This window comes from Bos indicus x Bos taurus, chromosome 14 (genome assembly GCF_003369695.1).
Source record: "Bos indicus x Bos taurus breed Angus x Brahman F1 hybrid chromosome 14, Bos_hybrid_MaternalHap_v2.0, whole genome shotgun sequence".
NCBI classification, from domain to species: domain Eukaryota; kingdom Metazoa; phylum Chordata; class Mammalia; order Artiodactyla; family Bovidae; genus Bos; species Bos indicus x Bos taurus.
In genome coordinates, this window is record NC_040089.1 from 62,777,279 (window position 1) to 62,801,896 (window position 24,618).

A 24,618-nucleotide genomic window follows, 5' to 3' on the forward strand; every position below is an offset into this window, starting at 1 on the left:
ACCTTCCTTCCCTCCCCCGCCCCTTCCCTTCCTTCCTCCCTGCCTCCTTCCCTTCTTTCCTCCTGTTTCTTTTCCTCCTCCTCCTCCTTCTTTTAGATGCTATGACTTTACAATATTTACCTGACTTTCTGATTTCTTGCTCCTGTTTCATTTCCTCAGGTAATCAAGGGGGAAATATTTCATGTGTATAATAGATTGTTAGATTTTATAGAATGGTTTGACAACCAAACCACCGTGTAAAATGCTATTCCCATAGAAGAGCATGCCCTGAGTTAAAAACTACCATCTTGAAGGACCTTCTGGATAATCTGTGTCCTACATGGCCTGGCCTCTACTCATGGTTCTAGCTCATTCTGTGGCCTCCTCTGAGGATACCTTGCACACCTGCCCTTTGAAGTCAGGCCCCCAGGACACATTATCTTCCACAGTGCTGTGTTTTTGAGTTTAATATTCCTCCCTTGGCTTCTCTTTACTCTTCTTTTACTAGGAATGCTAGCAAATTAAGTTGTCAGGTTTCTGAATCCCAAGTAACAAATACCATGTTAATATTCAAGGAAAAGTTTCAAGAGGCAGCCACACTGAAAATTGCGAGAAATAAAGTCTCAAAAGTGAAAAAAGAGAGGAAAAGAATAAAACACAGAAAACAAAAATAATAGCACAGAGTCCTGAATCTGTAATACAAGCCCATTTCCTTTAGGAGCAAATAGATGTTTACATTCCAAAGTGCTTGAGAGCAGCAACATGAAATCACTGATGTTCACGTGGTTAACATGAGCATTTGATAATACAAAGTACAGAAAATGTGAAAAATTCTCATCCAACAAAGTATGTATTTTAAGTTGTTGTTTTTATCAGAATCTGGTAAAAATCTCCTGTGGTACAGGAGGCTTACATCATTCTTCAGTATTGTTGATCAAACATCATGGTATTTTATTAAACTGACGGAATTTGGGGAAAGTGTGACATGATGGTTAAGACTGAATTTGGGGACCAGAGAGTCCTGGTCATACATCCTGGTTCTTCCACCTAGTTAGCTATCGGACCTGTCTGAGCTTCATTTTCCTCATATAAAATGAGGAAATATGTGAGGACCGGAAGGTAGATCCAAGATCTACCTCATAAGATCCTGGAGAGATTGTCTGTGAGGCTTTTTGCAGGGTCGTTTTCTAGTTGGTTCCAGGCTTCAATTTGCAGCCCAGTGTTGCAGGAGTGTAGCACTTTGCCAGCTGCTTTGGCATTAAATATTCAAGAAAATATTTATTAAAATATTTCCCTTTTTTTAAAGGTTTATTTTCTTTGATATATTTTCTTATGGGAGATCCATTACTTGTGGGAGTAAGAGGAGAATAAGTTGCACTCAGAATAAAATCCAGGCTTCCATCGAGCCCTGACTCCCTTGGTTGGCTCCCCTAAGCCCCTCTGCCCCTTACTCACTGCTCAGACCCTGGAACATGCCAGCCCTTGCCCACCTCTGGGCCTGTGCATGAGCTGTTCCTCTCCTTAGTCTGGGGACCAGTCTAACCCTGGGTTGGGTTGTCTCCTTTCCAGCCTTTGCTTCTCCATTCGGCAGACACGTCCTCTGATGTCGGCCCTTCTCTGTGAGACTCTGCGTCTCTGCCCGTCACACTTACACAGTGTGCATTTGTTAGATGATGCTTATGTTAGCTCGCGTCTGTCCATTTCCCCCTCTAACTGGCTGCTCCATGAGGGGTTCTGTCTTATTTACTGGACCCTCTCTGTGTCTGGTAAAGAGCCTGAAGACTTCAGATCCTCACATATTTTCTGAATGACTGGTAATAAATGGGTAAAAAGGCAAAATGAGATGGGAGGCAGAGCATGGGTGGCTGACAGAGGACGGCAGGGTGAGGACCGAGAGTTGAGAGTAAATACACTGGCTGGGATCTGACACTTGGTGGGCAAGGACTGCAAACCAGCAATCGCTGGAAGGAAAGGGGAAGCCGGAGGGGAGAAAGAGGGCCAGTGTCTGTTATGTGGAGAGAGAGTGGAACCACCTGTTCCAGGCGCCTGTTTTAGCAGCTCTCAGTGGGAAACCAGCTGTTCTGATTTCCTTGCATGATACGGATAAAAAGCCCATAACATAATTTGGAATGTGGGGGAAAGCAGCCCAGCATCATGACTGTGGAAACCAGTCATACTTCCCTTAAGCCTATGCGTTCCCTAAGGACACCCACCACCACCTGATCCTCCCCAAACCACCATGACTCACTGGGCATCTCCAGTTCTTTCTCACACACTGAAACCTGTGTTTCTCAGGAGGACAGAAGGAAGGAATGGTTAAGATTTTAGTCTTTGGAGTCAAATGACTTTGTAGTCATTGATAGAGTAGGAGCTAAGACACTTTACTCAACATCTGTAAACCTCCTGCATGCTAAGTTGCTTCAGTCATGTCCAACTGTTTGAGATCCTATGGACTGTAGCCCACCATGCTCCTCTGTCCATGGGATTCTCCAGGCAAGAGTACTGGAATGGGTTGCCATTTCCTTCTCCAGGCAATCTTCCCAACCCAGGGATCAAACTCAAGTCTCTTCTGTCTCCTGCACTGGGAGGCCGGTTCTTTACCACTAGTGCCTGGAGAGCCCTGTAAACCTCAATGTTCCCATTTTTTAAATGGAAATAGGCACTCAGAGAGATACGTCTAGTGATTAAGTTGGATAACTCCTATAAAGGGCTCAGCTCAGTGCCTGCACCAGATGACTGTTCAATGAAAATTCTTTACTGAGAAGCCCTGAAAACCACGTTTATCTTTAATCAGACCCTGTGGTCATAGAGAGCTTTGGATGTAATCAACAGAAATAAACAGAGATTACTGGAGCCTGAAAAAAAAAGTTTATTGGAAGGATATAAATAGCTGACAGAACTTAGGGAAGAGGCCTTGGGGAATGTGGGAACCAGGGCAACGGAGGGTCTTCAAAACAAAAACAAGTAAACCATCTTTCGAGGTGCTGCTACTTCTGGTGGCACAGCCTTGGAATGCCCAGGAAAGGGGAATCCAATGGCCCCACTTGGGTCTAGCCCTCCCCTGTGGTAAGAAGAGTGGAAGTCTCGGGTGGGCTGCCCATCAAAGCCATGAAGACAGGACACGGGGCAGACAAAACTCCTGTTCTCTGTAGATCTATTGTGGGTGTTTCTGAGGATCTGCTAAGCCAGTTTCTCTCAACTGACTTTTCAACTTCTTATTTGCCAAAATTTAGTTGCCTTTCATAAGAACTCAACCTCATTTCCTCTCATCTTTCTAGACAATCATCCCCCACCTTTTTTTTTTTTTTTTTGAGTTAATTTCTGCAGTCTTTATTCACTCATACATTGATTTAGTAAACAAGTACTTATTGAACACCTGCTGGTGTCAGGTTTTGTTCTGGGGGCTGATTTACTTCAGTAAGCCACAGAAATCCCACACCCTCAAGGACTTATTTGAGTTGGCTTGGGGGGAGGCAGACAAGCAAACATAAACAACAGAGAGATGACATCCAGCGAGTGACAAATCACTAGTGAGAACAACCGCAAGCCAGGGAAAGGAAGGGGTGAGGTGTGTGCCAAGGCCTTGCTCTGATGGCTTAGCCAAGTTTATACGAGGCTGTCATTCATCTGCTCACATCTTGATTATTTTATTTGCTTGTCTGTCATAAGTGACTAGCTGGCTTCCCCACCTAGCAGCAAGCACCTCAGGGGTGAAGGCATGTCATTCATTTCTTGGGCTAGCCTTGGCCTCACTGTGGGTGCTGAGTTAGAGCTTGTTGAGTGAATGGACAAGCGCACCCCTTATGGTGTGGCTATCGGATGACTGTATGTTTCTGCTGTGAACCAGCCAACCAGCCAGCCATTCTCCCAAGTGGGGCATTGCGGGTGACCTGAAATTCCTGCCCTTGTTGGTTCTGTTGTTAACTGACCAACTGGCTGAATAAAACTTTTCTTTTTTGGGGCTGTCATGGGTCTTTGTTGCTGAGTGTAGGCTTAGTTGCATGTGGGATCTTAGTTCCCTAACCAGGGATCGAACCCACATCCCCTGCACTGGAAGTCAGGTTCTTAACCACTGGACCACCAGGGAAGTCCCTGAATAAGACATTTCTTTAATCCCTATTTAGTGGATCTCTCTTCTTTGGAATCAAGTTGGTTTCTTTGTGTTATAGTTTTTATTTTCTTAAAACAGGCTTTCTGAATGTAAGACCAAGTTTGAGGAACAGAGGAGAAAAACCTCTGTTCCTCACAGCTTGAGTCCCAGAATCATGACATCTGAATGAAGTGTGGTGTTTGAAGGAAGTTCAGGACAGCACCCAGCCCAAGTGAGGCTGCGCCGTGAGACACAGGGGCAATGGCAATGGTCCTGTAAGCGAAACTGGATTCCTGTTAAATCTGCTCCCTCCCTACTTAATGTCCTAACATGGGAAGAACTAAATTAATCCTCAGTTAAGTACCCAGTCTAAAAGTAGAGGACAAGACAATGAAGTGCTTTAAAATATTTTTATTAAACATTTGTGTAAAGTAGAGCAGTGTTAATGCAAGATGTTCCGACGTGGCCTCCACCCTAGCAGGATCCATGCCTTTGTACTTCAGACCAATGGATGGGCTGCCACTGACACAGCTCTCTGGTTGCGATGGTAGCTGTGTTTATAAATGGTCAGCTGTGCTGTGAATATATTTAGGTTATGCTAAATGCCCCGAGAGGATGAATATCATCTGTTTCCAGTTTAATTATGTTTTGGAGCATGGTATGCTTTTTTCCAGATGAATAAATACTAAGTCTTTTTCACTTCCAGAGGAAAGTCAGGGTTGGATTCTGAAATTCAAGTTACCAGACTTATTAAGTCAAATTAAAATGAAATATAAAAAGCTGTTTGATTCTATTTATAAATACTTATCAGAATACCACTCAATGAAAATTTGAGGTTTTGGATAAAAAATTAGATACAAAAACTGACACCAGAAACCATATCTTTCATCATTAGCATGGTTAGATGGTATGATCAGGTAGTTAGAACTAATGGTTAAATGGTGTTGGTAACTGTACAGTATATTTATGTAACATTAAAAACTTTCAAAGCAGTTTTTATCCAAATGTTCTCAGACTTTTCATATCATAGACCTTGAAGTTTGTGTATGCATGCCAAAATATATACAGTGACTACTTTAAGCACTATCATCATTAAAAAAAGATTCACTTCAGCCTTCTGAAAAAGCTAATTTGGCTGGCTCTATTTATTTGTTCATAAGCCATAAACTTCCTGATAGAGATCTTGAAGGAAAAGAACCTGAAATGGATATCAAAAGAGATTTTATTGTGATTACACAAATTCCCCATGTACTGCGATCTAGTGATAGCAGATGAGTGCCCCAAAGTTAGCCCACTGCTAACCAATGGTCACGCTGGAGTTAGACCCTAGGATTCCTGACTCCTACACCTGTGTTCTTTCCACCTTATCCCCTTGTCTCCCTCACACGATCATTTGAATTAGCAAAATGTGCATGTAATCTACAAACTTTCTCTTCCGTCTCAGTTTCAATGAAAGTAGCTGTTATATAGATAACAGTATGTGTATGTGTGTGTGTGTGTATATCTATCTATCTATATATATATATATCTATATATCTCCTGTGGGTTATTTACACTTGCTTTCTCATGTGTCCTCCTTCCTCCCCCCACGTCCATCTTTTTTTAAAAAATAAACCTCAGAAAAGCTAGGTAAGATAGGCTGTTTCAGTATGCTTCTGTGAGCACATCAGTGAAACGTGTCCGGTGGCATAGGGAACAGACAGGGCTTTGATACTTCTCAGGTGCTGTGCTCTTCTCCTGGTCTCATCCCCTTGACTTGGATGCCAGCAATAGGTTTGGTTTTTAAAGGCCTGTCCACTCTGACACTAGAGAAAACCTCAGGGGTCCTATTTCTGGCAAGCTGCTTATTTATTCATCTTGCTACTTTAACTCAGCATCTGTGTTTTGTTTTGTTTTCAGTAAAATTTAAAGCTCTGAAACAGAGTTAGCTATGTATTGGGTTGGCCAAAAAGTTTTTGGAAAAAGCCAAACAAAGTTTTTGGCCAACCCAATATATTTTAACATGTAAAACCCTGTGAATTCACTTGACTTAATTCCACATCTTAACAACAAAAAAAGCCAAAAATACCACTTCTCAAATTGTAATGTGCTTATATGTCAACAAAGTAACTATGAGATAAAGGAAAATATACAAAAACCATTTCATAGATTTTTTTGTTTCAGTTTTTAAAAAGTCATGCTTGGAAAAATTGCATTATATTAAGTCAAATTATCTTTTGTTCTGTGCTTCGTCACTCAGTCCTGTCCAATTCTTTGTGACCCCATAGACTGTAGCCCGCCAGGCTCCTCTGTCCATGGGGAGTATCCAGACAAGAGTACAGGAGTGGGTAGCCATTCCCTTCTCCAGGGGATCTTCCCAACTCAGGGATAGAACCCATGTCTGCTGCATTGCATGTGGATTCTTTACCATCTGAGCCACCAGGGAATCCCATCTTTTATATAATGATTTGTATCATTAAAATGTACAGGTTATTATGGGTAAGAAAAAAATTCAGAATCTGTCTTAGATCAGAATTCTTATATTGCCAGAACTAAAAATAGCATAATAACTATTGTTTGTGGGATATCCAGAGGTTCAGTATTTCCTTACCAGTGGAATATATTGCTTCTATCTATGTTCAAAGGGGCAAATCTATTAATTCTTTGGTAAAGTTCATAGTTCTGCTCTAACTGTATTCAGTTCCCTGGTAAATGCTTGGAGGAATATGAGTCCTTGACTCATTATTGACTGAGATATTGACTGAGATACCTTCTGAGATGATTAATACACCATCAAATACATAGAAGTCGGTGAAATATTACATGTTTTCCTAACATGTCCATTGGAACATCTTTTCTTCTTGAATTACTCCAATATTTTTTTTTAATATAAGGAGGATTTTTTAAACCCCCAAATTGTGCATTTCTTAGTATTTATTTCTAATGAAAGTAACATTCTGATATTTAAGAATTAAATGATATGAGTTGGGATATTTTTTTCTTTTTTCTTTCTTTTTACACGTCTCCCAAGAGGGCTTTGACCCTGTTGATCATTTTGAAACTGTAGTAGTAGGCTAATTAGATTGTTTGGACCAGTGCTCACAGAGGTTCTAAAATCCACTTTTTCTCAAAGAGAGGTTATAAATGTGAGAAACAAAATCTGAGAGACCACCCCTCTCTTGTGTCCATTGGCGATGGGGTTCACTAGACCACATACCACCACCCCCCTTACTCCAAGCCTTCTCAGTCAGGCTCTTTCTGCTACAATCTCCTCCAGGCTAATCAACACTTTTGATCATTCCTTTCTTCTGAACTGTGAATCTAACCAGTACACTATTGGTTAGATAGTTGGGACAATAGTCTGAATTGTCTGCTTATTGTAATTTCTTTTTGTTACATGATGACACTGTGTCTGCTAATTCATTTTGGAATGTACCTGAACTTTGGTACATCTAAAAGGAAGCTCATTTGATGCTTGCTCTGAACTGAACGAAAAGGGAAGACCCATGTCCCTGACTGTCCCTTCCCTTGGATTTGTATTCTCTGCCAAGGGGTTTATAAACATCAAGAGGTCAGGGACAGACTCCCCGTTGTGTTAGCCTCTGCCGCCTTTTCTAGGCAAGTCCCTTCTGGAGATCCCCGCCTCTATGTGCATTCCCTTGCCCATGGACAGCTCTGTCCATGGGATTTTCCAGGCAAGGACACTGGAGTCGTTTGCCATTTCCTTCTCCAGGGGATCTTCCCCACCCAGAATTTAGACTGGAGTCTCCTGCTTTGGCAGGTGGATTCTTTACCACTGAGCCACCTGGGAAGCCTCTTCTACTAAATACATGGGGATAAATCACCTTTAAAAAATCCTTTAAGATTTTTTTTCAATCAACATAGTTATTTTGTGTGTTTTCTTTTAGATCACCTCCAGCTTTGGTCCCCTGGCACCACCCATTAGCGACAGTCATAAGGTAAGTGTACATTTTAAACTCTGTTTCAATCAGTTGTTGATGGAAATATCAGTTTTGTTCAGTGGTTTCCACCAGAAACAGTTTCATTCAAATATTTTATCAGTGAATAGTAGTATAATAAATGGAAGTTTCATATATAGGAAAGATAATAAACCTCCTCTGTAAATTTTGTGAATAGGATAGAAATGGATAGAAATTAAATTACAAAAAGTACTGCTCATCACCCTTGACTATTGCCTGTAGCATAATACAGTATATTTGCAGCCACCAAGTGGAATGGTTTTTATGTACCATCTTCATCACAGGCAGCTGCCAGAATCCTCTCAAGAGGCACATTACAACAGCCTCTTCTTCTGTTTTAAATTGGGCCATAGCCCAAGAAGTGTCTCAAATGGCTTTCGGCACCAATTAACATCTAGCAGAGAGTTTAGCACCTAATGGGCACATGATAGAAATTGGCAGGAGAATGGACTGATGGATTCATTAATTCATCACTTTTTATGCTCTGTGAGATTCTTGGCAGTGTGAGGCAGTGTGGTGCACTGGTTAGTGCCCTAAAGCTGGAGCCAGGTGCTGGGTTCGGATACTGTCCCTGCCACTTGCCAGCTGTGTGACTTTGAGCACAGGTCCAAACTGTTCAGGGCCCGGGGTTTTCCATTCACAAAGTGGGGTTTATAATCTACCTCTTTTGTTGTTGTTATAAGGTTATTAGAAGAACCTCAAGGTTTTTATAAATATTACGAGGTGATTATAAATATTTATAAAGTGCTTAAATTAATACCTGGCATAATAGTAATCTTTATGAAATGTTTGTTGAATAAATTAAAATATATTAAGCATATAGGGATATTCCGAGGTTCCAGATTTAGAGACTGAAAAACTGGCTTGACCTTAGAAGCAAAGATGCCCTGGGAGCAATAAATATACCTGCCACTCAAATCTTTGTTTCAATATTATTTTCCCATAAAAAGAATCAGAGAAATGACTGAGGGCTGGGGCAAGAAATATGCACAAAAAGCCTGGATTATCTTATAGTGCCAGGAAGTAAGAAGTGCTAAAAGAGAAAAGATGAAAACAAAACCAAAATCTCATAAAGGTGACTATGACACAGTGTGTGTGGAAAGGTTATAGGAACCAAAGTACACCCATCAGCCAAAGCAGGAACAGTTTGAGCCACAAAATAAATAAGCAATATTGAGGTATAACCCAAATCTGATAACTATCTATTCTGGTGTAAATAAATGATTGGATAAATATACGAGGGAAATAGACAAATCTCTCCAAATAGTGTATATAGATACTCTGTTTTCTAGGAGGTAAAGCATAACTCTTCATGGAGCTACACATAATTTTTTTCTTCCAAAGAGTACAGTATAGAAACAGTAAGTTTTTTTAAAAAAGGGTAACTTACAGTAGGGGCTTTCCAGGTAGCTCAGTGGTAAAGAATCTGCCTACCAATGCAGGAGACACAAGAGATGTAGGTTCAATCCCTGGGTTGGGAAGATCCCCTGGGTAGGAAATGGCTACCCACTCCAGTATTCTTGCCTGGGAAGTCTCATGGACAGAGAAACCTGGAAGGCTACAAGTTCATGGGGTCACAAAAGAGTCAGACATGACTTAGAGACTAAACAGCAACAGTTTACAACAGAGAAACTTGACAAACACTACCTCAAGCCAGGAGATCAAGGTAACATTGACAGTGATATATCATATTAATAGTAGGCATCCTTCACAGGATGTGATGAGAATGGCACTTGACCTCTGTGATCTTCCTCTCAAAACATATTACCCCCCAGTCTAATCATGAGAAAAACACAAGACAATTTTCAATCGAGGTGCATCCTACAAAACATTTGGCCAGTCTCCTTCAAAATTGCCAAGCTCATCAAAAACAAAGAAAGTTTGAGAAACTGTCACAGCCAAGAGAAGTCTAAGGAAACTGGAAAGCTACCTGTAAGGTGGTATCTTAGATGGAATCTGGGAACAGAGAAAGGACATTAGGTGGAGACTAAGGAAATGTGAATAAAGTTTAGTTAATAATGAAAGTGAAAGGAGGTGAAGTCGCTCAGTCATGTCAACTCTTTGCAACCCCATGGACTGTAGCCTACCAGGCTTCTCCATCCATGGGATTTTCCAGGCAAGAGTACTGGAGTGGGGTGCCATTTCCTTCTCCAGGGGATCTTCCCAACCCAGGGAGCAAACCTGGGTCTCCTGCACTCCAGGCAGATGCTTTACCGTCTGAGCCACCAGGGAAGCTATTATTAGTTAATAATAATTTTCAATATTTATTCACTAATTGTGAAAAATGTACCATCCCAATATAAGATATAATAACAGTGGAAACTAGGAGTGGGGTATAGAATAATTCTCTATTAGCTTCACAATAATTTTGCACTTCTGAACTTTTAAAAATAAAGTCTTTATTTAAAAAAAATAAAGAAGTGATTTGGGAGGGCATACTCTTCAATTTTCAAGTATCAAGATAATGGTATTTTTTAAAATGTTGAATTCAATTAATTTATGTTTTGAGGCTCATATATGGAGAATTATATTCTGCATTAAAGTTTTGAATTAAAATAGAGATGTACACATCTATAAATCATTCAGTTATATTCTCTCCTCTAATGGAGAAAGAAAATAGCATTAGCAACACAAACCTTTTTTGGTGAGAATAATTGTTATTGGAGTTTGAAGTAGATTATCATATGTAGCATGACAAATTACCACAAATTTAGTGGTTTGAAACAATATATAATTCCTATACCACAGTTTCTATGGATCTAGAATCTGAGTGTATCTCAGCTGGGTCCTCTGCTTAGGGTCTTGTAAGGTTATAATCAAGATGTTGGCCATGAGACAAGAAGGGGGCAGGGCACAACCATTAAAGGAATGACATAATCCAAGAACACGTCATGAACTGAATAGAACCAAATAGGTCCAAGATGGCGGACAAGTCAACTTCCCCTGTTACACATCAGCAAGCTAGATGACACACCCACAGGCGCCATGCTCGTTCCAAGGCCAACCATAAAGGTCAAAAAGACAGCAGTGGCCCAATTTTTGGAAATCCCCACCACATCCCCCAAATAGCTGGAATACTCCTCCCACTCATTAGCCTAAGAAATACCCGCCCCTATAAAAACAGATAACCCCACACCTTGCCATCTCTTGCCTTATGAGATGGCCTGTGTAAAGCCAAGAACTCACACTTGGCAGCTCTCCCAGGGACTCAGATGTGACCTGGGATGTGACCATCCTCTCGTACTCCACTCTTTCCCTCAACAAGTAGGCTGTGTTCCTTTTAGAAGCTTTTTTTTTTCCTTCTTCTTGGTTCATGCGGTTGTTGGTGGGATTCACTTGAGTTGTAGGATTGAGGTCCCTTGTTTTCTTGCTAGCTGGCACCTGGGGTGCTTTCATCTCCCAGGTATCACTCAAGGTTCCTGGCCATGTGGCCGTTTGCCTCTCACAGGCCCTGTCACAACATGGCTACTCACTTCAAAACCAGCAGGAGGATCTTGGACTCCAGTCTGCTAGGACAGAGACTTGCATAATGTAACCTAATCAGGGAGTGACTGTCCCCTCTGGCTTTGCAGTGTTCTATTGGCTGGGGCAAGTCAGGCTGGGAGTATAGGTGGTGCTTGTACTCAAGGGGAAAGGATTATCCTAGTGACTGCACTCCCTGGGCAGTCACTTTAGGGTGTGTCCACTGCAGCAGGAGAGTTTTGAAACAGACACAGGCAGCTGGGCAAACTAAATAAGAGAATATGAGCAAACTAAATAAGAGAACAAATCAGAAATGCTTGCTTCTTGCCTTCAAGTAAACTACAACTTAAGGTAACTAAATAAATTTAGCTTCCCCACACAAATACACAACATTATGTTTAACTTGGAGAAATATTTCTAAGTTTTGAGGAGTATTTGAAGATGAAGGAGTTAGAGAAAAATATTTGGAGATAGCTTATAAATACATCACTATTTTCCTAATTGGGGTAGTTTTTTTTTTTTTTTTTTCCTTAGCAGTGAAGAAATTTGCATAAAAATATGTTCTCAGTGGCAACATTTATGTGCTTTGAGAACTCCCATTATGAACGTCCAAAAATATGATCTCATTTTCAACATTTCATGACTTAATTTTCTTCATTTTTGAGACTGTTTAGTTTCTTAATACTTATGTTTTTAAGTTCTGCCTACTAATAATTATTAATAGGATTGTACTGTATAATTTACCATATGAAAAAATTAAAACTACCCCAATCAGGAGAAGAGAAGAGGACGTCAGAGGATAAGATGGTTGGATGGCATCGCTGATGCAATGGGCATGAACTTGGGCAAACTTTGGGAGATGGTGAGGGACAGGGAGGCCTGGTGTGTTGCAGTTCATGGGGTAACAAAAAGTTGGACACCACTGAGTGACTGAACAACAACTGTTTAATTGATAATTTTTACATTTTACATGATGCTTAGACATTTGTATATTTTAAATGTATTGAATATCCATTTTCACTGATTTCTTCTTATGGGTTCTGAATCCTTTTCTTATAAAACATTAAATACAGAAATTCTGCTATTGTCATTTGGCTTCAGCTTTTTAATCACCACCCAGATTTTCAGGAACTCAAATTTTTTTTTCCCCTGATGGCTCCTTGTAACACCAAAATGTCCTAGAAATCCTAACATTTAGCCATTGGAACTACATTTGCCAAGCTGCTGCTTGCATCTGGAAATAAAACACAAGCATCCTTTGTTAGACCCTGCATCCAAATTGTGGGTTTGGATAATAGGATGACTGTGTGCCTCCACAGAGGTTAATGCACACCTATTAGTGGACTGAACCAGACACCTTTGCTGTTTATGTCTCAGATATGCAGCTACCTGGAAGAAAACAGGCAATGAAGCCCATTAGCAGCCAAGTTGACATGAAAATATGTATTGCAATAATTTAGCTAAGAAACTCCTAAGAGAAATGATTTCCTGTGGCCCCTCCCCCACCCTTCACCTCCTTTTCAAGTCTTTTTCTGCCTGGGTTTCTTTTTTCTGCTCACTCACAACCACGCCTTAGGCTGTAGCTGTTGGTTCTCCTATGCCAAGGGGTACAAAGAGTTGTTATTCAGAATGGTGAGAACATAATCACTTGTAGCTATTGGGAAAATAACTCATTTAGCAAATAAAGGTCAAAGTGTGCTTGCTTTCTTCCTTCCTTTCTCCCTTGAAGTTGTTTTCTTTGTAGGAATTAAATAAAGGAACCCTTTTAAAAAAATAGGACACAAAATAAGGAAGTATTAAATGCAAGCTCAGAAGAAGAACGTTTGTCTTTGACTGGAAGGTCACAGGATAAAGCGCTCTTATCAGAGCTGAAGCTAGGGGAAGGTCTTGGAATTTGCCAATGTTGTTAGCCTGTGTGATCATCAGATCTCTTTCTCCCAGTTTTAGAGGGATTTAGTCTTGCCATATGATTTCAGATTTATTCACCATTTATCGTAATATATAAATCTGGTACTTTCACCTATTACTGAAATTCTGGATTTTTTAGTAATATAGAAGCAACCGTTAGATCTTTTTAAAAAGACCTGAGTTTAACTTGAAGTAGAATATTTTCTAAATAATATCTCTGTACATTATATCTGTTTTGTTTCTAGACCATCTTAACATCATTTTGCATTACGGTGATCAAATACAAGCTGGATTTCCTTGTTGGGGAGTACCGAGGTAGCAATTAGTTATGATTATCTGGGTCTTCTTTTGGCATAAGACAGGCAACTCATTCATTGTGTCTCTTTATTTACTACTGTCCTTGAGGCCTTGTGTGGTGCCCACACCACCCCTCCCATACTGAGCTCTCCTTTCCCTGAGTTTCCTGTCACACGTGGATTCTGTTCTTGGTCATTCCTATCTTGTCTTATTTACCCATTCTTTGCTATGGATACTTTTTCTCTCCAAAAGAGACTGTTGGCTCTTTGAGGGCAAGGATTCTGCCTTCTTGTCTTTTTGTGTCTTCACAGTGCTCCGGGTCGTTAGCACTTGATGACCACCTACCACCATACCCCATGCCTCCAACTCTTAAAGCTGCTCAGAACAGTGTTTCCTCAAATCAGGAGACTTAACATATGTTCTAATTGCCTCATCCTGTACTGGGGGCTACAGAGGTGGGGTCAACCAAGCAAAACAATCACCCCAGACTTTGGTCCTCTCAATCTCCTCTCAGGACCACTTTGCCATTCTCAGCTCCCAGGCTCCTTTCTAGGCATCTCTCCTGTGGCTCATTCTCTGAGGCCCTGAGGTCTCAACTGAGTATCACACTTCCTAGGGCCATCTTGTCTAATAAAGAAATCCTGAAACCAGAAAGATGTCAAGACCCAAAGTAATGTATCTCCAGTGGTGAAATCCCAGGCACTGTGATAAGCAACAGTGAAGATATTTTTAACCCATCCTCGTCTGGCCTCCCTAAAGTAACACCACGCAGGAAGATGCCTACTCTGCTTGTTTATAGGTGTACCCAGACTGCTGCTGCTAAGTCGCTTCAGTCGTGTCCGACTCTGTGCCTAGGGACTGTTAAAAGAATAGAAATGTTGATCTCTGTTCTTAGAGTGTAAATGACCTAGCAGGGCAGTTTGGACCACATGCACCTATGGAGCACACCAGTGTACTGTTTAAGAGTCTTTCTGATCACACAGTTCTGGCTTATAATCTCAGTTGTTCTATTCTTTAGCTGTGTAGCCTTGCATCCATTTCTGAAATTTTCTGGAGATCATTTCCTTCATTTATAACTCCAGGATAACAAAGCCCAAGGAGGTCATGAAAATTCAATGAGTTAATGTATGGGCCTTTTGGGGCACATAGTATATATGCATGGCATGGGTGGCAGTGATGATAATAACTAAAGAAAGGGAGGAGTGTAAGCCCAAGCAAGGCATCTGAGGCTGAGAAGAGGTGTGTTGATCAAGGCAATGATGGACGTGGAGGAGGATGCAGGAGAGCTTCCTGGGAAGCACCTCCTTGCATCATAGGAGAATGTGAGTGTCCAGTATCTGTGCTTGTTTACCCACTGATACCTGATCCACTCATCGGTTGGTCTGCAGAGGCATTTTTTTTTTTGGCCTGGAAGCAATGTGTTAGAGAGTAGAAAAAGTCTGAGTGGAACGCATGCCCAACATCATTATAGAGTGGAGGTGCAGGTATCTTCACCCCTTCTCTTAACTGTCTGCTTCTGAGTCTCCCTCCTCCATCGGACTGTATGGTCCTCAAAGCCAGCTTCGGACAGTTCATCCCTGTTATCCCCAGGTCACTGTTGAGAGCACATGCTGGGTACTTAATTGTTGGTAGAAAGATTAAAAGGATAGGAGATGCTGGCGTTTTGCTATGCTACCTCATCTAGCAACACAAGACTCAGTACAAGTATGAGAATGTGTTTTCCCTGCATGCAAGGATGACTCGGTCCAATGAAAGATGGAAATACTGTGGTTTGTGGTTCTTTCTCCAAAGCAACGTTGTTTGTGGGGTCAGAGACCAAGAAATATGTGACTTAGGAAAGTTGCAACAGCCTTAAAAATGTTGGTTGTTGTGCATGAAAGAAAAGGAAACAAACAAACAAACAAACAAACAAAAAACCCAAGCTTATAAAACTGAAAGGGGAGTCTGTTACATCAAGCCTGCTGCCCAAAGGGTTGAGTCAGCAGATTGGAATGGATCATTGCGAGTTCCTGCAGCCACCTAGCTTGTGATTTAACACTTCTCTGAGCTTTTGTTCCAGATATATGAGGCTGAATTTATTCCCATCTTATTGTCCTTGTAAAAGCAATTAAAAAAAAAAAAAACTGTATGTTTTCTTTTCATTCTTATTTTTACCTTGCCATCCTGCTGTTTACAAGATTAGTCTCTCACACTCTGCCTGGGGTGTTTTCTATTCTTGTGTAGTTAAAACTGCCAGAGGATTCTTGGAGCAGCTCTATTTTGAAGAATGGGGAAGCCATGCTGCCCTGTGGAATCCCAGCATGGTGTGGTGGCTCCCCAGTGAAAGAGGCACATAGCTGTTATGAACTTGTGACCAACTGTGAAGCTTTGCACATTCAAGCACTTCAAATGCTTGAAAGTGCCCGTTGTACATCTCATTACAGAGATACAGTACCAGATGTGACTTCTCATGAGGGTTGATGCCTCGCTGGAAGTTGCCTGGAGTAACATGAAATGTGATTTCTTTCCAAAATGGAGCACCTGCGACTTTTCTCCCCAGCACTGGGTTGGAAATGATGTCCCCATAGCTCCTGTTCTTCTCCTCTGCTCCTGCATCCTATCTTCCCTGTGGTCCAATCCCTCTCTCCCATCTTAATGGTTTCCTCAGTGCCCTGTGTTCAGGTGATGCTCCTTCTGATCACAAAATCATGGTGGCACCTGGGACAAATGGGAACTGGAAGCTGTTCTTTGGCTTTCTTGATCCATAGAATCCAGAAAGGCTGGGGAGTTTGAGCAGAAGTTGCTTTAATTACAATTATAACAGTTCTTAGCACCAAGAGGATGAGCCTTTGTGAAGTGGTGAAGCAGGCCAAAGTTGGCCTTGTCCTTCTGAGCCTTTTCATGCCTCCATCTTCTGTTGTCGTTCAGTCACTAAGTTGTGTCTGACTCTTTGTGACCCCATGGACTGCAGTATGCCAGGCTTTCCTGTCCTTCACTATCTCCTGCAATTTCCTCAAGTTCATGCCCATTGAATCAGTGATGCCATCCAAATATCTCATCCTCTGTTGCCCGCTTCTCCTCCTGCCTTCAGTCTTTCCAGCATCAGGGTCTTTTCCAAAGAATTCAGCTCTTTGATTCAGGTGGCCAAAGTATTGGAACTTCAGCTTTGGTGGTAGTGGTTTTGTTGTTAAATCATGTCCGACTCTTGAGAACCCATGGACTGTAGCCCACCGGGCTCCTCTGTCCATGGAATTCTCCAGGCAAGAATACTGAAGTGGGTTGCCATTTCTTTCTCCAGGGGATCTTCTTGACCCGGGGATCGAACCCAGGTCTCCTGCACTACAGGCAGATTCTTTACCAACTGAGCTACCATCAGTCCTTCCAATGAATATTCAGGGTTGATTTTCTTTAGGATTGACTGGTTTCATCTCCTTGTTGCCCGAGGGATTCTCAAGAGTCTTCTCCAGCACCACGATTCAAAAGTATCAATTCTTTGGCGCTTAGCCTCCTTTATGGTCCAATTCTCACATCTGTACATGACTACTGGAAAAATCATATCTTTGACTATATGCACCTTTGTCAGCAAAGTGATGTGTCTGCTTTTTAATATGCTGTCTATGTTTGTCATGGCTTTTCTTCCAAGAGGCAATCATCTTTTACTTTTATGGCTGCAGTTACCATCCACAGTGATTTTGGAGCCCAAGAAAATAAAATCTGTCACTGCTTCCACTTTTTCCTCATTTATTTGCCATGAAGTGATGGGACCAGATGTCATGATCTTAGTATTTTGAATGTTGGGTTTTAAGCCAGTTTTTTTCACCCTCTTTCACCCTCATCAAGAGGCTTTTTAGTTCCTTTTCACTTTCTGCCATTAGAGTGACAGCTCGTATCTGAGGTTATTGATATTTCTCCCAGAAATCTTGATTCCAGCTTGTGATGGATCCAGCCTGGCATTTCACATGATGTGCTCTGCATAGAAGTTAAATAAACAGGGTGACAGTATATAGCCTTGATGTACTCCTTTGCCAATTTTGAACCAGTCTGTTGTTCCATGTCTGTTCTAACTGTTGTTTCTTGACCCAATCCCCTATTTATCTCAGGACTTCCTTATCAGGGTAGATATCACTCAATACTTAGGCTCCTTCCCTTATGTGCAAGTTTCCTTCTATGAAAATTTCTAGTCCCAGATATTATTCCTTTTGGGTTTTCTCTGTGATATAAATATGGGTGGTATTAGGTCAAAGATATGTATACTGGATATACTTCTCTATAGTAGGGGAAATGTAATGAAACTCACCAGGCCTCGGATGACCTGCATTTATAATTCTAGTTTTGACACTTATTGGCTGGCGACCTTGGGTTATATATTGGGCTTCCCTGGTGGCTCAGCGGGTAAAGTGTCTGCCTGCAATGCAGGAGACCTGGGTTTGATCCCTGGGTCAGGAAGATCCCCTGGGGAAGGAAGTGACAGCCCACTCCAGTACTCTTGCCTGGAAAATCCCATGGACAGAGAAGCCTGGTGGGCTTGCAAAGAGTCAGACATGACTGAGCGACTTCACTTCACTTGGGTTATATTACTTAACCTTTCTGAATATGCCCAATACAATAGAATTGGTGAGTCTGTGTTAGCATGTCTTAAATATGAAACTTTTATCTCCCAGGATTATCATGAAGCTCAAATGAGGTGAAGCACTGGAACTGTCTCTATACATGAGAGAGGTTCTGTGCAAACGTAAGGCTGGAAGGCAAGAAAGTGCCATGTCCACAGTGTTAGCTTCTTGACGAGACCCATGGGGTCTCAAAAGTCGGACACGATTTAAGCTTCCTGCTGTAGCAGGAAGCTTCTACCTGGCTTTAATATTTTCAGTAATCTTGGTTTATTGAGCCTCCATTTCCTTATTCATACAAAAGAATGCCTACAAAACCACACTGACTTGCCATGAACAATTATGAAGTTCCTTACGCTAGTGTCACTTGGGACTTAGTGTGTGTTTTATAAAACTTTAATTCCCTTTTCACCTTAACACGTTCCTCAAGCAGTGACTCTAAATAATCTGTTACAAGAGTGTCCATATGCTTCAAACCTGTCTGTATCTGAGGCAGGTCCAGTAACCAAAGTGGTGTCAAAGCTCCTCAGAGGAATAGTCTAGTCCAAAGGCAACATTAAATAGATGTACATTGTTCTCTGAAAGGAGGAGGGGTGCTAATAATACATCCACAGGGTGACATAGAGCTGGTGCTAAGGAATGGGGAGGAAGATGGGTGGGGCACTCGTTCTGGCCCCAAATTAAAGAGGACACCATATACCCATGAAATTTCATAATCGAGATAAATAATGCCTAATACAATGTGTTTGTGTGTGTGTGTGTATGTGTATGTGTGTATATATATATATATGTATTTTATTTGGCTGTGCCAGGTCTTAGCTGCAGCATGTGGGATCTGGTTTCCTGACCAGGGATTGAACCCAGGTCCCCTGCATTGGGAGCATGGAGTCTTAACCACTGGACCACCAGGGAAATCCCGATGCAATATTTTTAAAAATCAAAGCTAATGCAAAAAAAAGAAAAAAGTCTATGATAAACAAAACATCAATTGAAAATAATGTTGATTTTTTAAAATATTGCATTAAAACATTTATTTTGATTACTAAGCTTTTTGGTGCCCCCTGAAAATATGTGCCCAAGGAGAGTGAGTTCCTCAGTCCATTGACCTTGTCCTGCCCCCATCCTTGGATAGTATCCACAGGGCTGGGGGGAGAGTCTCAGAGAGAGCTTCCAGTGCCCACTTCTTATGTCCCCTCCCTCAATCAGGGTCCTGAATTTGGTTTAACTGTAACCTTTTAAAAAAGAAAAGACCATATCAAGTGAAATTCTAGTGTTCTTTCTAATCAAGTGACCACAATGAAAGAGTTTGTAAAGAAAGTATGAAGTCAATTGTTCACCAGAAGCTTGATTTAGGTTTGGAGTTGGCAGACAATGACCCACATGTCGGCTGCCTATTTTTGTAGGTAAAGTTTTATAGGCGTACAGACTGGCTCATTTGTTTTTGTGTCAACAAGGCTGCCTTCTGACACAATAGCAAATTGAGTAGTTGCAGCAGAGACTGCAAAGCTGAAAATGTTTATTAATCTGGCCCATAGAAGACCCCTGATTTAAATTATTAAAGTGCTCAGATGTTTTTGAAGCAGCATGTGGAGTTGGCAGCAATTTAGAATATGTAGTTATTTGGAGATTTATGTAATAGAATTCAAGGATGTTTACAGAGAATATTATAACTTTCCATGTGTAAGAAAAGAGAGAAATGGGGAAGAATTCAGTTTAAAAAGTAAGTCAAGAGAAGCTGCTGAGAGCGAGAGTGGATGGGGTCTGTGTCAGTCCCTGCCCTGGAGTCCTATCAAAATCCAGCTGTGACTTGACATTAAAGGATATAAGATGCTTATGAGAGCTTGACATCACCCATATTTAAAGTAAGCCAGCAATGGGTTTGTGGAAAAGTACATCCACTTGCATTATCATATAAGTGATTTGTAGATTTAATCACTTCATCCTGTTGATGTATATAATTTAGAACTGACTTCACAAATTCAATGCAGGAGACCTGGGTTCAGTCCCTGGGTCAGGAAGATTCCCTGGAGAAGGGAATGGCTACCCACTCCAGTATTCTTGCCTGGAGAATTCCATGGACAGAGGAGCCTGGCGGACTATAGTCCATGGTGTCGCAGAGTCAAACACGACAGAGCGACTAATACTTCACAAATTCAACAAGCATGTAGTGAGCATATATTTATGCAGAAACTGCAAGAGTTGCCCTCAAAGTAGTCTACTAAGTGTAATATGGTGACTGCAGCCATAAAAGATGCTTACTCCTTGGAAGGAAAGTTATGACCAACCTAGATAGCATATTCAAAAGCAGAGACATTACTTGGCCAACAAAGTTTCATCTAGTCAAGGCTATGGTTTTTCCTGTGGTCATGTATGGATGTGAGAGTTGGACTGTGAAGAAGGCTGAGTGCCGAAGAATTGATGCTTTTGAAGTGTGGTGTTGGAGAAGACTCTCGAGAGTCCCTTGGACTGCAAGGAGATCCAACCAGTCCATTCTGAAGAAGATCAGCCCTGGGATTTCTTTGGAAGGAATTATGCTAAAGCTGAAACTCCAGTACTTTGGCCACCTCATGTGAAGAGTTGACTCATTGGAAAAGACTCTGATGCTGGGAGGGATTGGGGGCAGGAGGAGAAGGGGACGGCAGAGGATGAGATGGCTGGATGGCATCATTGACTTGATGGACGTGAGTCTGGGTGAACTCCGGGAGTTGGTGATGGACAGGGAGGCCTGGCGTGCTGCAATTCATGGTGTTGCAAAGAGTTGGACACGACTGAGCGACTGAACTGAACTGAAGTGTAAGCAAACTGATAGGAAGGCCCTAACAATGTGTTCTGATATGCCTTGAGCTTAGAGTGCATAGATGTGCCCACAGGAGGTAAGGGGAGAAAAGTCAACTCATAGATGTCCCTAAATGCTGGCTAGGGAACTTGAACTTTAACCAGGAACCAGCAGGAAGCTTCCTTGACCAAGAAAGTGGCATATCCATATTGGCACTTTAATTAGGATGTTAACTGAGTGACAGTTTGTGGGGAGATGAAAGGTGAGTGAGGATAGAATTAGGGGGACTAATCAGAAGGTGATTTCAATAACCTGGATAGCCTGGGTGATTTGTAGTCATACTGAAATGACTACAAGTTAGCAGTATCCATGGAAATGGGAAGAAAGATCTAAGAAAGCTGGTGAGGATAAAATTGACTAAGATTCATCCAGTTGACTAGGAAGGCTACAAGATTTAAGGCTGAGGTGATTAGAAGGCTGGAGAAGATATTACTAGAGATAGAGAAGCCAGGTAGAGAAGTAGATTTGAGGTCTAAAATAAGTTCAGTGTTATGTATAATGAACTGAAAATGCTATATAATATCAAAGGCAAAACAGAGAAACATATCAGATGAAGAGAGAGGGAGAAAGTGGGGGAGGGGGGATTGGTGCTAGAGATGAAGGTTTAGAAATGATCTGAGATAAGATAATCATGAAGACTAGGGCATAGAAAGCATCGATGAGGGAGGAAATTTGCAGAGATGAGCATTAAAGAAACAAATACTGTGGAGTTGTCTGTAAAATACAGGATGCTTGGTTAAAGGAATAATGCTTTAGTATAAGACTATACCATGAAATATTTAGGACATACTTATTCATTGCTGATCTGAAATTCATATTTAACTGGACAGTCTATATTTTTGTTTATTAAATCTGGAAATTGCCCATGTTTATGGATGGTCAGGAGACAAGATAGTGGAAGAGCCTAGGAATGGACAGATGGGTCCCAGGAAAGCTAGGATGTTGTACCATCATGGCATCAGAGTGCAGAGTGGGATTCATGAGAGCTAAGCAGAAAGATCAAGGTCATTGCATTTGGCAACCTGGAAGTCATTAGGCACTTTGGAGAAGGCAGATGAAGGTCTGATTTTGTGGGTTAAGCAGTAAATAAAGGAATGGATTTGGAAATAATCAGTGTAGACCCTTCTTTTAGGAAGCATGATAAAGAAGAGGAGGAGAGAAATGGGTTGGTAAAATGTAATGAACTAGAAGGCATATTTATAAGATTAGAGAGGTTGAAGCTTTTTCAGCTTCAGAGAAGGAGATGAAGGAAGTAGCATCTTGAGTAACATCACTCCATATAAGAGGAGTGAAGGGGATTAAGGGATGGATCAAGCTGTGGATGATGCTGGGAGGTGGGGAGAGAATGTGGACATAAATAGAGAGATCAACCTTTGCATGGAGGAGGCTCCTTCTCCATCCAAGTCATGACTGAAGGAGGGGTTGATAGATAAAGAGGTGGAAACTTTGAGAGCAGGGAAAAGAAAGAAACACTTTTTATTTCTTTTTTGCTGTCCAACTGTGCTATTGAGAGTGTGTGGTATGAAGGAGGGGTTAGGGGAGCAGTAGGGGAAAAACTCAGGCTTGAGATACTCCCTTTTCTGCTGGTTGCACAGGTCAGATATGATGCAGAGCTCAAACTGCATGTAATTCATCTAAGCAGGAACCATTTATTTCCCTCACATTGTATTTTCCTCCAGCTCTAGTGATCCATATTGATTCATAACATAATTGAATTTCTCACTAGGGAAGAGAAAAATGACAGAAACAGAACTGAACAGGCTTTCTCTCCTCCATTTTGTTAAATCATGAGATCTTAGCCGTGGAATGAATGATCAGGGTCATTTATCCACGGCACTGTCTTAGAAGTGACATTGGCTGCCAGTCCTAGACAGCATTTCTGGGGACATGTAAAATTCCTAGTCTGTGATTTTCTGTCTCCGCCATGCAGATTGTGTCATGTGGAGTTAATGACTTTGCCATGTCACACCTAGCATACTGGGGACTTGCTGATATGTAGGCAACTCACTCTGATTCCAATCACCCTCTAATCTCCAGGAGCCAAAGTCAAAAGATGGCCAGGATAGTCTGCAATTGGGAGAGGGTGAGGCTGAGAAGCAAAGCAGCCTGCAATCTCTTAGCTGCTTTTCCTCTCTGCTGGCAAGAGCAGGGATGCTTGTTTGCAGCACAGGGAGGGAGCCATTTGCAGAGCTGCAGAAGCCTGAGAAAGCTGAGAAAGAGAAGGAGCTATTTTGGGGAGAGGTTGGGTAGTACTGTCTGCCTGAGGAAGCTCCTAGTGCCTCCTCCTCCAGAACATCAACATCCCCAGCCCCCTCTCCACAGCACTGTCTCTCCCCCTCCTCCTCGCCCCCAACACAAAGGCACAAATGAAATTCCTAAAAGTAGACTACTTCTGCCTAGTTATTTTTAGTGTTTGCTGTTAGTATTTATCAAGCTTTTCAGTGTTAATTTGTCCTCCCACCCATTTCTCTTCCTGCCTCTAGCTGTGGGGCTTGGGATGGAAGGAGCATGTATCAAAAGCAGCTGGTGATCTCACAGAACTGAATCCTAGAGAGAGGAGACTGGGGTTTTAAAATCAGCCCCCTTCACCCCCAACTTGAAGAGAAGAAAGAAAGATCCGGAGAAGAAGAAAGATCTGGAGATCTTTGGAGGACAACATAAGTGCTGATAAAAGTAAACCCATTGAAATGTGTAGGTGGTGCTTAGCTAGGTCAAGAGCACCACCAGTCAAGGAGCTGGGTCAGGGAACCCACACATGCATGAAATGTCATAATGCAAGCAAAAGTGGATAAGAGACCAGGTAAACAAGCAGATGCCAGAGGAAAAGTATGCCAGAGGAGAGAAAAGTATAAAAATCTATGCAGAGTGTAGGATCTGAGGGAGCTGAAGGACTGAAGTAATGAGGTGGGGTTGGACTGAAAATGTCAGAAGAAAACTTCATAGCACTGGTAAACACTGCTGAAATACTGCTTGTTCCTACCTCAACCGCCTGTCTTGTCTCCTCGAGGTAGTCATGCCCAGAACAGCTACATTGCTCTGGAGAGAAAACCCCAGAGCATGTTCTAACAGAGGGCTATTGAATGAAAGCAAGACCCCTCACCTACTGATCAAAGTGTTCACTTCTTAGGAAGTGGAAGACAGCTGTTTCCTTTTGCAACTTCAAAAAAAATTTTTTTTTGGCTTGATTTTTTGTGTTCTTTTTGAAATTTTATTATCATTTTCCAGTTTGCTAGAAATTGAAAATTGTAATAAATGAAGTAAAAAAAAATTCAATTCATGGGCTCAACAGTAGACTGGAGGGGACAGAGGAAAGAATCAGTGAATTTACAGATAAAATGTTGGAAATTACCACCTCCCCCCCACCACCCAAACAGAAAATTGTTTAGCAAATGTACCATCAGCATCCTGGAAAGAGAGAAAGAGAACAAGGCTAAAAAGGTATTTTTTAAGGCTGAAAGTTTGCCAAATTTGGCAGAAAACACAGACCTATACTGTCAAGAA

The 24,618-nt window shown here is 41.6% G+C and overlaps 1 protein-coding gene across 1 annotated transcript in view; it reads left to right on the top strand.

The window, feature by feature from the left end:
- NCALD (neurocalcin delta) overlaps positions 1-24,618 on the top strand; it is a 468,360-nt gene that overhangs the window by 236,109 nt on the left and 207,633 nt on the right. The window contains exon 3 of the mRNA XM_027561419.1: positions 7,957-8,007. The gene's annotated coding sequence lies outside the window, so the exon portion shown is untranslated. The remainder of the gene's footprint in view (positions 1-7,956; positions 8,008-24,618) is intronic.